The sequence below is a fragment of the Ursus americanus genome, chromosome 10 (genome assembly GCF_024610735.1).
Source record: "Ursus americanus isolate L20-20 chromosome 10, mUrsAme1.1.p, whole genome shotgun sequence".
Taxonomy (NCBI): domain Eukaryota; kingdom Metazoa; phylum Chordata; class Mammalia; order Carnivora; family Ursidae; genus Ursus; species Ursus americanus.
In genome coordinates this window covers 75,957,670-75,973,869 of record NC_142136.1, presented here as the reverse complement: position 1 = coordinate 75,973,869, position 16,200 = coordinate 75,957,670, and the positions used below count along the sequence as shown (strand labels likewise).

The window sequence follows — 16,200 nt, the reverse complement described above, 5'->3', positions numbered from 1 at the left end:
TCCGCTTTTACCTTTTCTCTGGACAAATTTCATGAGAAGATATCCATGCTCTCATTCAGTAATTTCTGAAAATCGGTTAACAGTGAAGATTTAAAAAGATTCCATAACAGAATTTGCTATATACTGACTGGAAAACCAAACAGATTGTTTTGGTTCGTTTTTTTTTTTTTTTTTTAAGATTATTTATTTATTTATTCGACAGAGATAGACACAGCCAGCGAGAGAGGGAACACAAGCAGGGGGAGTGGGAGAGGAAGAAGCAGGCTCATAGCAGAAGAGCCTGATGTGGGGCTCGATCCCAGATCGCCGGGATCATGCCCTGAGCCGAAGGCAGATGCTTAACCACTGTGCCACCCAGGCGCCCCTGGTTCGTTTTTTTGCTTTAAGGTAGCACCAAACATAACTAAAGTAAACAACTGCTAAATAAATAAATGGAAAGAATTTTCATTTACCAAGTTAGCAGAATTGTTAGCATTTGCTTAGCTAACAGTGAGGTGTGTACTAAATATGAAGTTCTCTGGGTGCATGTTAAAGAAAAATCTTTATCTTGGGACTCCTGGGTGGCTCAGTCAGTTGGGCTGCTGCTTTCGGCTCAGGTCATGATCCCGGTGTCCTGGGATCAAGCCCTGCATCAGGCTACTTGCTCAGTGCTGAGGGAGCCTGCCTGCCACTCTCTCTGCTTGCACTCTCTCTCTGACAAATAAATAAATAAAATCTTAAAAAAAAAAAAAATCTTTATCTTGACCCCTGAGAACTTTAGAATTGTACATAAGAAAACAAAACCACTGAAAACCTGTAGTTGATAATAACTTGTTACATATGTACTTTAAAGGTAGGCATGGACAGAACTAGCACTTGGGTAATCTTGTCAAAATTTATTTGGTGATAATTTACTCCTGTACTCTTTATACCTAAGAGAATAACTAATTAAATCTTGGGAAATATGAGGGAAAGAAGGAACAGATATATTTGTAGGCTAGAATAAACAGAGCCTGAAGTGCTGAAATGACTCAGGAAACCCAAATATCCAAACTTGTCCCAAAGAGTAAATGAGTATTTAAAGACTTGGATGGATTCTGTCACTTTTAGTGTAAAATTAGTTTCTAAATATTTATGGCTATTGTTTAGATACTTTTAACTTACAAACTTTAAAAAACTTATATATGGGGGTGCCCAGGTGGCTAAATTGGTTGGACATCTTGGTTTCGGCGTGGGTCGTGGTCCTGGGGTCATGGGATCGAGCCCCACATGGGGCTCCTGCCTTGACACAGAGTCTGCTTGGGACTCTCTCTCCCTCTCCCTATGCCCTTCCTCACCCCCCCCTCTAAGATAAATAAATAAATCTTTAAAAAAATACTTTATATATGTACTACATATTACCAATACTAATAATATTCCTATGAACTTATAAGCAGACTCCTTAGGCTCTGAGAACTTGACTAACCCAACCGACTCACAGCCTAGAGGGTAAAGAGAATAAACTTGAAGACGCTCCCTCAGACCGCGGGCCTTTAATATTTAAAGGAGAGAGATACCGTAATTGACAAAGGGTGTACCATTTACAAAGCTATACACAGGTCAAGCTAGTACAATAAGGCTAATGGAACATATACTAGGCTAGAAAATAGAATGTATGGAGGCAGAACAGAAGTGAAGAACTGGTGACAGGGAAGAGTAAAAATAAAAAAGTAAAGGTAAATACCATAAATTATCTGATTTGAGGGTAAAATCATTGAAAAGCTAGGAGTAATACAGTGAGATGTGATAAAAGCAGTGAACTAGAAGATAATTTTAGATATAACATTTCATAATATGAAGAAAGACAAATATTAAATGGCAGAAGGGACAAAAGATGTAACCTAAAAAATTAGAGGAGAGGCTCTAAACTCTACACTACATGGTCATATTTCTTGGTGTTCATAACTCCCTGAAATTTCATGGGAAATTTTATATGCACTTTTAGAACAAAGTATATAGCTTTTATCACATTCTTAATGGATTCACAACATATTCAAAGACTGACAAATCAGCAAAAGTGATAATATGGTAAAATATAATCATTAGTAAAATAAAATGCTCCAATTTTAAGTACTGCCCATATTATAATAGTGTATACAGTTAACTAACTTTAAATAACTGAGATGAATATCAGACTCAATCTCTTTTCAATACATAGTTGTAGGGACCTCTCTCTCTCTCTTTTTAAAGATTTTATTTATTTGAGAGAGAGCACAGATTTTATTTATTTGAGAGGGAGAAGCAGACTCCCCCTGAGCAGGACCCGAATGCGGGGCTTGATCCCAGGACCCTGAGACCATGACCTGAGCCCAAGGCAGATGCTTAACTGAGTCACCCAGGGGCCCCTGTAGGGATCTCTCAAAATTTAAAAGGAAAAAAGAAGCTTCCCAAACAGGACTAAGTATAAAATGAGAAATCTATTAATTCCAGGTCCTTTAAAAATGTCTTACATTTTCCACCAGCTAAAGATTAATTTAAATAAAGAATACACAATTGTGGTCTAGCCAGAACAAAGCAATGTACTAAAGGACATCTCTGCTATATACGAATACCAAATAGAAGGTTGGTCTTAATAAAATCTTCTATGTGTATCGGCACAACTCTTTAAAAATTGAGGTACAAATGAAATACAACACTAGAACGCACAATTCAGATTTTTCTATCACTATACTTTTCCACCGATATGGTGCTAAAGTCATTGTAGGTTGCTTTCCCCAAACTAGGCACTACTCTATATAAGGAAACCATCGTCACACTAAGCATAATAAATACTTAACAGCTTTTAGAAGAAAAACTAAAGAGAAATTATGGATAAGAAGAGACTGGGCAGAAAGGACATGGGGAAAGAGACAGTCCCTAAAAGGGCAAGGACAGCTCACTTTCACTATAATGAGTCATTAACTTTATTTCTAACACGAAAAAATAATACTGTGTAAATAATACTGTCTTGCAAAATTTTAAGAAAAACCTTCCTACTCAAAATATAAAATTCAAAACTTTAACAATGACAAGTTTAAGTCTTAGTAAAGAAAAGATGGTGTTTTTTTTTTTTTTAAAGATTTTATTTATTTATTTGACAGAGAGAGAGAGAGCCAGTGAGAGAGGGAACACAGGCAGGGGGAGTGGGAGAGGAAGAAGCAGGCTCCCAGAGGAGGAGCCTGATGTGGGGCTCGATCCCAGGACTCCGGGATCACGCCCTGAGCCGAAGGCAGACGCTTAACGACTGAGCCACCCAGGCGCCCCAAGAAAAGATGGTTTTTACAAATTCCTTTCTGTCTTTTCAATTTTTTCTAATACACACATATTTCAAGAAAAAAGCCAATACAAGTAATCTTTAAGAATCAACATTAGCCAACAGCTCCAACTCCCTTCCTAATATATTTCAAAGAATTTCAATAACCACAATAAAATAGTATTTTTATAGTGTTTCAAGAAGCAATCTTTTCATGACTGTAATTTTAGAAGGATTTAATCACTGCCTAGTGGTCAAGTGTACTCTTGAAACTCAAAGTCCTAATTTAAAAACAAAACAAATGTAGTACTACCTAAAAAAGTCAACTACAAATAAAACATGATTAGTTAGTATTACGTTTGTGTCTTTGGCTCATATTATACCACTGACTGCCCACTTTCTACTGCAATGGTTTCCTTTCCAATGTTGGTTTATAATCATTCTTTTCTGGCTTGCCATTAAAGTATCTTACACTTGGTATGTCTACTAGAAGAAATATGGCTTTCATGTTATACTTCGATGTATGTAGGACTGATAATCAGATGAGCCTGTAGGAGGTGCTCAGCTGTTTACTGTTTCCCTTTGTAGTATGCAGTCACAGCTACGGGACACATACTGAAGCAACACATAAAAGTAGTACTGTACTACAACAGCTCTCTCCTGACATGGACTTCAACCCTGGAGCAATTCCAAGCAACTCTCCAGGACTGTGGGTTTAAACGGAGGCAGAAGCCACATTAGGGCTCTGGTTCTGATTTGAGCTGGTTCTTAACTAGGCAATTATGACCAAATTAAACTGAAAAAAAAAATGTCTTTAAAACAGTTTTAATAGTGTGATTTAATCTCTTCATTGCACACACAAAAAAATACAGAAATCAACACATTTATAATTTCTTATGTATAATCTTCTAATTGCGCATACTAGCAAATGAGAAAACTGACACAATACTCCTAAATGGATTTACTAAATCAATCACATTTCGCTTTTAAATACCTAGAACAATTTCTGAAAAAACACTGCACTTTACTATTTAAGGTTTATTATGTTTAATTTAAAAAATGGCTTGCATTTCCAAGGTAGATACCAGCTAAGTCATGAAGAACTAAGGAGAGAGATGCTTGGGACTCACGATTAATAGGAAATACGGTATATAGTTTCTAGTACATAATACATGAATCATACAATATATGTGGATAAACTGAAGACCCTATAAGGCTGTATTTTTTTAATTAATAGTAACCACAACTTTTATTCTACATATGACACATTCATGGAACTTTCATGGATGTTAATAAAAATTTTCTACATAGACCAGGCTGTACTTAAACACATGATTCATTAAGTATTATTTCCAGAGTGAAATTATTTATAATTTGAAACATTTAACAATCTTATTTCATTCAATCTTATTCAATTTTTAATTCATATACTGCCACTAGTGGTGGCTTACGATGTTTGTGCACTGTTGTAATTCATAAAACTCTAAATTTACAACAACAAGAGCATTAATTTGTATACATGATCTACTAGAACCTATGTTTTATAGAATAAGGGCAAATAGGAATTTTTTCGGCTAAACAAATATAATTGCCAAAGGAAAGATTAAAATACACTTCTGCTTTGATAGTACAATTTGTTTTTCTTTTTTTCTTGGTTCCCCCCTCCCCCCCGAGAAAGGTACCACAAAAGATTTACAGTAGGATATATAAGTACTGTCCCCCTGTTACACAAGGAAGGAAAGTAAGACAACCTCTTATTCATGTAGGACAAATAGCTATGCCAAAAGCACAAATTACATCTAATTATAGGGTATAACTTTGTCATCTTTCTTTTCATAATCTGGCCATTTACACACTTTGATTTTTTACTTCCATTTGGGTTTATTAACATCAAAGCTTTGTCATCACTTATCTGTTTCTAGAGACATTTTTACCTGAGGCAAAAAAGAATAAAAACGTCTCTGCGTTCTTGCTTTACTGTTGACTAAAGAAAGCTTTAGTCTTCACTGGCCTTTCAGTATTTCATGGTTATTAAACTTCTGTATGTTGCTGTAAAGTTTACTGCCCTTGGCATTCCAATTTTAAATGTACTATCACTAAACCCAATGCACTGCATACATATACACTCCAATCCAAGTATACTCCAGTAAGTTTGCATTTTACCCATTGCTAATGGTATTACTGATGCCTTTTATCCCCTTTTCACAAAAATAATCACCACAAATACAGTCAAACAACTTGGAATAAAAGAAAGCAACACCAATTTAATTTTATGAATTGTGTAGGGTTGTCACAGCAAATTAAAATAGCTCCATTGTATTAATTACATGATTGGGGCTTTTAAATTACTCATTGATATAGAACAGAAATGCATTACATTTAATGAAACTTGCAAATTCACTTCCCAATTAATATATTTGTTTGGCAGTTTAAACACAATGATCCACATTCCTTGCTTTTATTTATTTAAAATTTGTGACCATTTGTTTAAGTAAGTCGGGTTGTACCCACAAAATATAAAATCGTTCAAATGTGAATTTAAATATTATCAGAGGAAAACAAACCACCCTTGGTGTTCTCTAACTATTTTAGACTTTAAATATTTAAAAATTTAATACCATGGTATAGTATATTACTTATATTAAACTCAGTACAAATTTTTCTTCAAAATAACTGAGTAGATGATACTTTTAGCAATACTGGAAAAACTCATCAAAACAAAGTCATTAGAATTTTATGGTAATTAGTCCTATACTCATCGTAACTGTTGTTTCTAAGCTCTCACTCTTCATGAATTCTATTATCCCCTTCCCGCTATCTCTATGTGTTTTTCTCTTTAGTGGAAGTCATTATAGATCCCTCTGACATGGCCCATTTTTCCAGAGCAGTTCACAACCAGGCTCTTCTTGCCTGTTTGTTTTTTAACAGAAGGAAAGTGTGGAATTAGGTCCTTAGCCAGCTTCTAGGACTAACCAAACCCTTTGCTTTCATTCCTGTTACAAAAGAAGAATCCTTTTTACTGCCAAAGTCCAACTTTTCTACCTGTGGTCTTGACTCCATATAACTTCCTTTCTCAAAGACTTCAACCTATAATTACCCCCTCACAGATCTGTAACAATTTTTGCCTCTTTATTACATCATTTTATCAGCACTCAAATGTCCTCTATTGTCTCACATCTTAAAAAACAAAACCTTACCTTGGTCTCATGTCTTTTGTCTTCCTGAATATCCTCTACAGTAACACTTGTAGAATGAAGTATCGCTATTCATATTCTTTGCTTCCTTACTTCACCATCTCTCCTCAACACATTCCAATTAAATTTCTGTCCCCAGTATTTCACTGAAATTCCTCTTGTCAAGGTCACCAACACCTTCCCTACTGCCACACTGAATGCCCAACTTTCTGTTCTCACCATCTCAGCAGCAGCAGACTTAAGTGGGCACCCCCTCCTTGAACGGTTTTCTCAAGACTATACTGTAACGGTAAACATTTTGCCACTTAATAAGTTTGCCACTTATTTTTGGTTATGCAAATGTTCTACTTTGAGATTATAAAAAAACTGCCATATGAAACTTCTTGCTATACTTCTTACTATAATGATGCAACAGTATCCTCTTTATGAAACAGTAGAAAATAACTGTCTTATTCCCAGATTTAGTTGTTTTTAAGCAACTGACTACTACAAAGTATACAACTGGCCTGTTCTCTTTGAACTTGTTGCTAAATTTAAGAACAAATTTATGATTAATATAACACAAGATCTTATAGCATTATTTTAATCTTTTTAATCTCAAATGTAACACAAGATCTTATCACATTATTTTAATCTTAAACTTCACCTGTATGCTATTTTTCTCTCCATTTAAAAATTATTGCGAATAGCACATTTCTAAGCCATTAAAATCCTCTCAGCATCGAGCTCAGCATAAACATTCAAAAACAGTTAAAACAAACAAACAACTATGACAGCATTAAAGTCAGTGGGGGAAGATGTTTACTTTTAATTTCTTAAAAGTTGCTTTTCTAGGCACCCTCCTCCCTCTTTCCTTCTGACATTTCAGAAACTATCACTTATTCTCCTAGGCAAGTTGTTGTTTTGTGTTACTTATGCTAAAAAAAGTCCTCTTCTTTTAGAACAATTAATCAAGAATTGGCTCCTTTGCTGGGGGTGAGGGGAGTGGGGCACAGCATGTCCAAGGCATAGCTTTCAGGGAGATCCATTACTCAAATACAGACCTTCCTCGAGTTATGATGGGGTTATGTCCCCAAAAAACCCACAGTGGGCTGAAAATATCCTAAGTCAAAAATGCATCCAATAGACCTAACCTACTGAACATCACAGCTTAGCCTAGCCTACCTTAAACATGCTCAGAATACTGACATCAGCCTACAGCTGGGCAAAATCATTGAACACAAAGCTAATTTTATAATAAAGTACTGGATAGCTCACATAATTGACTTAAAACTGTACTGAAACTGACAAATATAATAGTTGTATGGGTGCAGAATGGTTAAGTGTATCAGCTGTTAACCCGGTGATCATGTGCCTGACTGGCAATGGCAGCTTGTTTTCACTGCCCAACATCATGAGATAGTAGGTACTACTGCACATCGCTCTCCTGAGAAAAAGCCAAAATTCAAAGTACTGTTTCCATTGAATGGGCATCACTTTTGCACCACTGTAAAGTCTAAAAATTGTAAACCAACCACCACAGGTTGGGGACCGTTTGTGAATTATGATGGTCACAGACTGAAACCCCTTGAATAAATCAGGAACCCATGAATCGAAACAGATATAAATGAATAAATGAATGAATAAACAGTGGAGAAGAGAAAGCCTCATGAAGCCTCAAAGTATCTCCCCACAAAATACTAAATTAATGAGTATAAAATACACATTAATTAACTTTACAATGGAGAAACCTGGCAGATACCATCTTACCAAATGAGAAAAGTTAATATCATCAGTAGCCATCTATATCATATGCTTCCTTAATATGATACACTGAGAAGAACGCAGCATAACTTTAGTGTTATTCTTAACAAAAATGCATAATTCATGAGGAAACATCAGCCAAATCTAAATTTAAGCATGTTTTGCAAGGTAACTAGCTTCTGCTCAGTGAGAGGTCAAAGGGCTTTAACTGCAAACAAGCCTTAGAACTATATAGATGAACTGAAGCTTAGAGGGAAGGCACACTCTCTTCAACGGATTTTAGCTATTTAAACACAGCTTTAAATGGAGAGACTGGCATGAGGCGGAGAGCCCTGGGCAGATGGTGTGGCCGGAGGACTGACTGCCGTGAGCTTAGGAAGTTGAGGAGAGAGTTAAGATGACGGAGGAGTAGGGGTCCCCTTTTTTCAGCCGAGTTGGATAGGTACCAGACCATCCTGAACAACCAGGGAATCAGCCTGAGACGCAGGAAGATACATCTGGATCTCTACAAATGAACATCTCCAGCGCTGAGTATTGAGGTACAAAGCGGGGAGCTGTGAAACCACGCACAGATATCGGAAGATGAACGGAAGGGGGAGGGAGCCGACGCGTTCAGGCGCCAGGAGGCGGTAGCCACTTGCACGGGGGAGCGGGCGGACTCGCGGAACAGCACCCGCGAGGAAGCGGACTGTGACCGTGAGCCTGGGAATGCGCCTGCGACCAGACTGAAAACCAGAGCTCCGGAGCACTCACTCGAACTAGACTGAAACCAGGAGCGCGGGAGCACGCACGCGACCTGACCGACCTGACTGAAAACCGAAGCTCCGGAGTGTGCCCGAACCACAGTGAAACAGAGAACTCGGAAGTATGCACGGGAACCGGGGCGGCTGGCGGTGTTAGAAACACAAAGGAGAGGGGTGCCTGGGTGGCGCAGTCATTAAGCGCCTGCCTTTGGCTCAGGGCGTGATCCCAGCGTTCTGGGATAGAGCCCCATATCAGGCTCCTCTGCTAAGAGCCTGCTTCTTCCTCTCCCACTCCCCCTGCTTGTGTTCCCTCTCTTGCTGGCTGTCTCTCTCTCTCAAATAAATAAATAAAATCTTAAAAAAAAAAAAAAAAAGAAACACAAAGGACAGAGACAGGCCGGCCCTGCAAGTGAGGGCTGGGACACCCGCTGTGGGGCGCAAACCTGGGGTCGCTGCGGGGTTTTAGCAGCACCAACAGAAGCAGAGTTAATGAGGCCAAGAGAGCTCAGTGGAGAGCGGATTGCGATCTCTCTGTTCTGAGACAGTGGCTAGGATTCCGCCACTGCTGACCTGACTCTCAGAAGAGCCACAGCAAATCGCCAGGGAAAGCTGCCAGAGAACGAAAGCCTGGAAATACCAGCTCACATTGTGCCCATTCCCATCCCCCCTCGCAGGGGACAGGGAGACTCTACCCAAACAGGGTTGCCTGAATATCAGCGCGGCAGGCCCCTCCCCCAGAAGGCAGCCTGAAAAATCAAGAAGCCCACGTCCCTAAGGTCCCTATAAAACAAGTGCACACTGCCTGGGTTCTGATCAATAATTTGGGCTCTGGGCAACCCCGCAACCTCTCCTCATCAAAATGAGAAGGAGAAATTCCCCCCAGCAAAGAAAAGAAAATGAGTCTGGGCCTCTGCCACGGAACTGGTGGACATGGATATAACCAAATTATCAATAATGGAGTTCACAGTAACAATGGTCAAGATGATGTGTAATGTGTAGACTTGAAAAAAATATTAAGGAAAATATTAACAAGAATATAGAATCTCTAACAAGAATATAGAAATGGGAGCGAATCTGGCAGAAATTAAAAATTAAAAATTAAAAATCAAATGCAGTCAAAACTAGATGATCTGACGGCCAGGGTAAATGAGGCAGAAGATGAATTAGTGAATTGGAGGATGGGATGGTAGAAGAGAGAGTTAAAACAGAAACTTGGCTCAAAAACATCCAATGTCAAGAATGTAGATTACGGGAGATTACTGACACGATGAAACGTTCCAATGTCAGAATCATCGGCATCCTCAAGGGGGTGGAGAAAGAGAGAGGTCTAGAAGAGATATTTGAACAAATTGTAGCTGAAAACTTCCCTAATCTAGCAAAGGAAAGAAGCATTTGTGTCCAAGAGGCAGAGAGAGAGGACCCCTCCCAAGGTCAACCACGACAAACCTACGCCACATCACATCATAGTGCAATTCGCAAATACTAGATCCAAGGATACAGTATTGACAGTGGCCAGGGCAAAGAAATTTCTCACGTACAGAGGCAAAAATATCAGAATTACGTCAGACCTCTCTACACAGACCTGGAATGAGAGGAAGGGTTGGCAGGGTATTTTTAAAGCTCTATCCGAGAAAAACAAGCAGCCAAGGATCCTTTATCCAGCAAGGCTGTCATTCAGAATTGATGGAGAGATAAGGACCTTCCAGAATCGCCAGTCACTGACCAATTTTGTAACCACAAAACCAGCCCTACAGGAGATATTAAGGGGGGGGGGTTCTATAAAAGTAAAAAGGCCCCAAAAGTGATACAAAACAGAAAGTCACAATCTATAGAAACAAAGACTTTACAGGCAACATGACATCATTAAAATCATATCTCTCAATAATCAGTCTCAATGTGAATGGCCTAAATGCTCCCATAAAATACCACAGGGCTGCAGACTGGATAAAAAGATATGACCCATCCATTTACTATCTACAAGAGACTCATCTTGAAACTAAAGATATATCCAGACTGAAAGTGAAGGGATGGAAAATCATTTTTCATGCCAATGTACCTCAAAAGAAAGCTGGGGTAGCAATTCTCATATCAGACAGATTAGATTTTAAACTAAAGACTTTAGTTAGAGATACAGAAGGACACTATATTATTCTTAAAGGATGTATCCAACAAGTGGATATGACAATTATAAATATCTATGCCCCCAACAGGAGAGTAGCAAGATACACAAGCCAACTCTTAACCAGAATAAAGAGACATATAGATAAAAATACGTTAACAGTAGGGGACCTCAACACTCTGACAGATCACCTAAGCAGAAAATCAACAAAGAAACAAGAGCTTTGAATGACATACTAGACCAGATGGACCTCACAGATATATATAGAACACTACACCCCAGAACAAAAGAATACTCATTCTTTTCGAATGCACACGGAACTTTCTCCAGAATAGATCATATACTGGGTCACAAAACAGGTCTCAACCAATATCAAAAGACTGAGATTATTCCCTGCATATTCTCAGACCACAATGCTTTGAAAGTGGAACTCAATCACAAGGAAAAATTTGGAAGAAACTCAAACACTTGGAAACTAAGAACCATCCTGCTCAAGAATGATTGGATAAACCAGGAAATTAAAAATCAATTTAAACAATTTATGGAGACCAACGAGAATGAAAACACATCAGTCCAAAACCTACGGGACACTGCAAAGGCAGTCCTAAGGGGAAAATACATAGCCATCCAAGCCTTACTCAAAGGAATAGAAAAATCTAAATTGCACTTTTTATATTCTCACCTCAAGAAGCTGGAGCTGGAACAGAAGAACAGGCCTAACCCATGCACGAGAAGGCAGTTGATCAAGATTAGAGCAGAGATCAATGAATTAGAAACCAGGAGCACAGTAGAGCAGAACAACAGAACTAGAAGCAGGTTCTTTGAAAGAATAAATAAGATCGATAAGCCACTGGCAAGACTTATCCAAAAGAATAGAGAAAGGACCCAAATTAATAAAATGAAATAGGAAGGATCATTAGAAACTTTTATCAACAGCTTTATGCCAATAAATTAAACTGGAAGAAATGGATGCCTTCCTGGAAACCTATAAACTACCAAGACTGAAACAGGAAGAAATTGATTTTTTAAACAGACCGATTAATTATGAAAAGATTGAAGCAGTGATCAAAAACCTCCCAAAAAACAAGAGTCCAAGGCCTGATGGATTCCCCGGGGAATTCCACCAAACATTCAAAGAAGAAATAACACCTATTCTCCTGAAGCTGTTTCAAAAAACAGAAGGAAACAGAAGGAAAACTACCAAACTCATCCTATGAGGCCAGTATTACCTTGATCCCCAAACCAGGCAAAGGCCCTATCAAAAAGGAGAATTACAGACCGATATCCCTGATGAATATGGATGCCAAAATTCTCAACAAAATCCTAGCTAATAGGATCCAGCAGTACATTAAAAAGATTATCCATCATGACCAAGTGGGATTCATCCCGGGGAGGCAGGGGTGGTTCAACATTCGCAAATCTATCAGTGTGATAGATCATATCACAAGAAAAGAGTCAAGAACCATATGATCCTCTCAACTGATGCAGAAAAAACATTTGACAGAATACAAGCATCCTTTCCTGATTAAAACACTTCAGAGTGTAGGGATAGAGGGTACATTCCTCAATCTCATAAAAACCATCTATGAAAAGCCTACAGCAAATATCATTCTCAATGGGAAAAAGCTGGAAGCCTTTCCCTTAAGATGAGAAACATGACAACGATGCCCACTCTCGCCATTATTATTCAACATAGTACCAGAAGTCCTTGCAACAGCAATCAGACAACAAAAAGGGACAAAAGGTATCCAAATTGGCAAAGAAGTCAAACTGTCTCTCTTCGCAGATGACATGATACTCTATATGGAAAACCCAAAAGAATCCACCCCCAAACTACTAGAACTTATAGAGCAATTCAGTAATGTGGCGGGATACAAAATCAACGCTCAGAAATCAGTTGCATTTCTATACACGAACAATGACACTGAATAAAGAGAAATTAGGGAATCCATTCCATTTACAACAGCACCAAAAATCATACGTTATCTCAGCATTAACTTAACCAGAGACGTAAAAGATCTATATTCTAGAAACTACAAATCACTCTTGAAAGACATTGAAGAAGACACAAAAAGATGGAAAAATATTCCATGCTCATGGATTGGAAGAATTAACATAGTTAAAATGTCTATGCTACCCACAGCAATCTACACTTTCAATGCCATCCCGATCAAAATACCAATGACATTTTTCAAATAACTGGAACAAACAGCACTTAAATTTGTGTGGAACCAGAAAAGGCCCCGAATCGCCAAGGAATTGTTGAAAAGGAAAAACAAAGCTGGGGGCATCACAATGCCGGATTTCGAGCTATACTACAAAGCTGTGATCACAAAGACAGCATGGTACTGGCACAAAAACAGAAACATAGACCAATGGAACAGAACAGAGAACCCAGAAACGGACCCTCAGCTCTTTGGTCAACTAATCTTTGATAAAGCAGGAAAAAACATCCGGTGGAAAAAAAAGACAGTCTCTTCAATAAATGGTGCTGGGAAAACTGGACAGCTACATGCAAAAAAATGAAACTTGACCACTCTCTCACACCATACACAAAGATAAACTCCAAATGGATGAAAGACCTCGATGTGAGACAGGAATCCATCAACATCCTAGAGGAGATCATAGGCAGCAACCTCTACGACATGGGCCACAGCAACTTTTTTCATGACGCATCTCCAAAGGCAAGAGAAACAAAAGATAAAATGAATTGTGGGACTTCATCAAGATAAAAACCTTCTGCACAGCCAAGGAAACAGTCATAAAAACTAAGAGGCAGCCCACGGAATGGGAGAAGATATTTGCAAATGACACTACAGATAAAAGACTGGTATCCAAGATCTACAAAGAACTTCTCAAACTCAAAACACAAGAAACAAATAAACAAATCAAAAAATGGGCAGAAGATACGAACAGACATTTTTCCAATGAAGACATACAAATGGCTAACAGACACATGAAAAAATGTTCAAAATCATTAGCCATCAGGGAAATGCAAATCAAAACCACACTAAGATACCACCTTACGCCAGTTAGAATGGCAAAAATTGACAAGGCAGGAAACAACAAATGCTGGAGAGGATGTGGAGAAAGGGGATCCCTCTTACATTGTTGGTGGGAATGCAAGTTGGTACAGCCACTTTGGAAAACATAGTGGAGGTCCCCTAAAAAGTTAAAAATTGAGCTATCCTATGATCCAGCAATTGCACTACTGGGTATTTACCCCAAAGATACAGACGTAGTGAAGAGAAGGGCCATATGTACCCCAATGTTCATAGCAGCATTGTCCACAATAGCTAAATTGTGGAAGGAGCCGAGATTCCCTTCATCAGATGACTGGATTAAGAAGATGTGGTCCATATATACAATGAAATAGTACTCAGCCATCGAAAAGAACGATTTCTCAACATTTGCTGCAACATGGACGGGACTGGAGGAGATAATGCTAAGCGAAGTAAGTCAAGCAGAGAAAGACAATTATCATATGGTTTCACTCATTTATGGAACATAAGAAGTAGGAAGATCTATAGGAGAAGAAAGGGAAGAAGAAAGGGGGGGTAAACAGAAGGGGGAATGAACCATGACAAACTATGGACTCTGGGAAAGAAACTGAGGGCTTCAGAGGGGAGGGCGGTGGGGGAATAGGAGAGGCTGGTGATGGCTATTAATGAGGGCACGTATTGCATGGTGCACTGGGTGTTATACGCAACTAATGAATCATGGAACTTTACATCAAAAACTAGGGATGCACTGTATGGTGACTAACATAATAAAAAATATTATTAAAAAAATAAACACAGCTTTAGTTGGGCACTCTATCCTTTCATTCATTTTTTCATTCACTTACTCACTTATTCATTCAAAAGCTAAATACCCACTATGAGCCAGGCACTGCTACATTCCCAGGACTTCTTTTTATAACCGGAAGTTTGTGCCTTTTAACCATCTTCACCCATGTCAGCCACCTTATAGTACGATATTAACAACTAAATGTGGGCTTAAGGTGAATGGAATTTCAGTGAGTTCTGGATCTTAACTTTTTTTTTTTTTTATAGATTCAAAGAAGCCAGACTTAGAAGTGCACTGTTGGAAGCATTTTGTTTTCTCCCAACATGGAGGCACCTAAATCAAATGTATTAAGTAACATCAAATTTGACATTTATAATAAATTTCTATGACAGTATTAACTATAGAAATAATTATATAAAAATTAATGTAAACATATCAACAAAGCTTTATGATGTGAGACAGTGAATGAAACATGATGGTCTGCCATGTTTTTTTCCTCAAGGAAAAAAAAGCCTCAAATCTAAATTCTAGGTAGGCTATAAAAATAAGTGAAAAAAGAAGACTGAAGACCTTTAAGGCAGTCTTGATACCTATTTAGGAAGACCCCTTAATACTATTTGTTAATCCTCAAATTATGTTAGTCTACCATGATTTGACCACAGTGACAAAATAGCATCTTTTTTCTGACCACTCTTAGCCTGTTCTGCCTTTCTTTTTCCTGCCCCAAGCATCACTTTCTGATCTCAGGGAAACTGTTTTTCTTGTTTCTTTGAGAGGTATTTCTATGCTCATCATTTCTCTTCTTCTAAAGACTAAGTAAGGTTTTGTCAAACAATGCATATATCTCAATTTAAGTGATAAAAACATGGACAAATTCTCATAGTAGCAGACAATGTCAACTAGGTCATTACTGCCACCTGGCCAAAAGGGATTGTAAAACACCACTGACTCTAAGACATCTTGATTTTAGATATGTTAAAATGTTAAAAAAAAGAAAAGTACCCTAGAAGGAGCAAAATATAAGTACAGGAGTGCTAATTAATTCCACTTTAATAAGGATTTTTAAAGTTATTTGATATTTTAACAAATTAAAATGATATGGGTTAGAATATAAAAAAAAGTTTCTGAGCTTAAAGGCTAAGAATGTTGTTAGAGAAACCAGATATTAGACTTGCTCAGAAGAAAATGTAAATGCTAACTGATGACACAAAGAAAATGTTAAGAAAAGTTTAAGAAAGGAGATATTATTGTAGGCTTCAAGGAGATCATCTCCATGGATAGAATTAGGATGGTCAGAAGGACGGAATGCCTACTGATCAGCAGGAACTGATAAAACATAAACTGATAATTATCATGGATGTC

The 16,200-nt window shown here is 38.1% G+C and overlaps 1 protein-coding gene across 2 annotated transcripts in view; it reads right to left on the bottom strand.

The window, feature by feature from the left end:
- The window catches only part of MICU2 (mitochondrial calcium uptake 2), a 187,971-nt gene that overhangs the window by 157,900 nt on the left and 13,871 nt on the right, over positions 1-16,200 (bottom strand). Inside the window, exon 1 of one of the 2 annotated variants that reach the window (XM_045797105.2) lies at positions 6,448-6,633. The exons of the other annotated variant lie outside the window; for it this stretch is intronic. The gene's annotated coding sequence lies outside the window, so the exon portion shown is untranslated. Of the gene's footprint in view, positions 1-6,447; positions 6,634-16,200 lie in introns of those variants that run through there. 2 annotated transcript variants of the gene reach the window in all.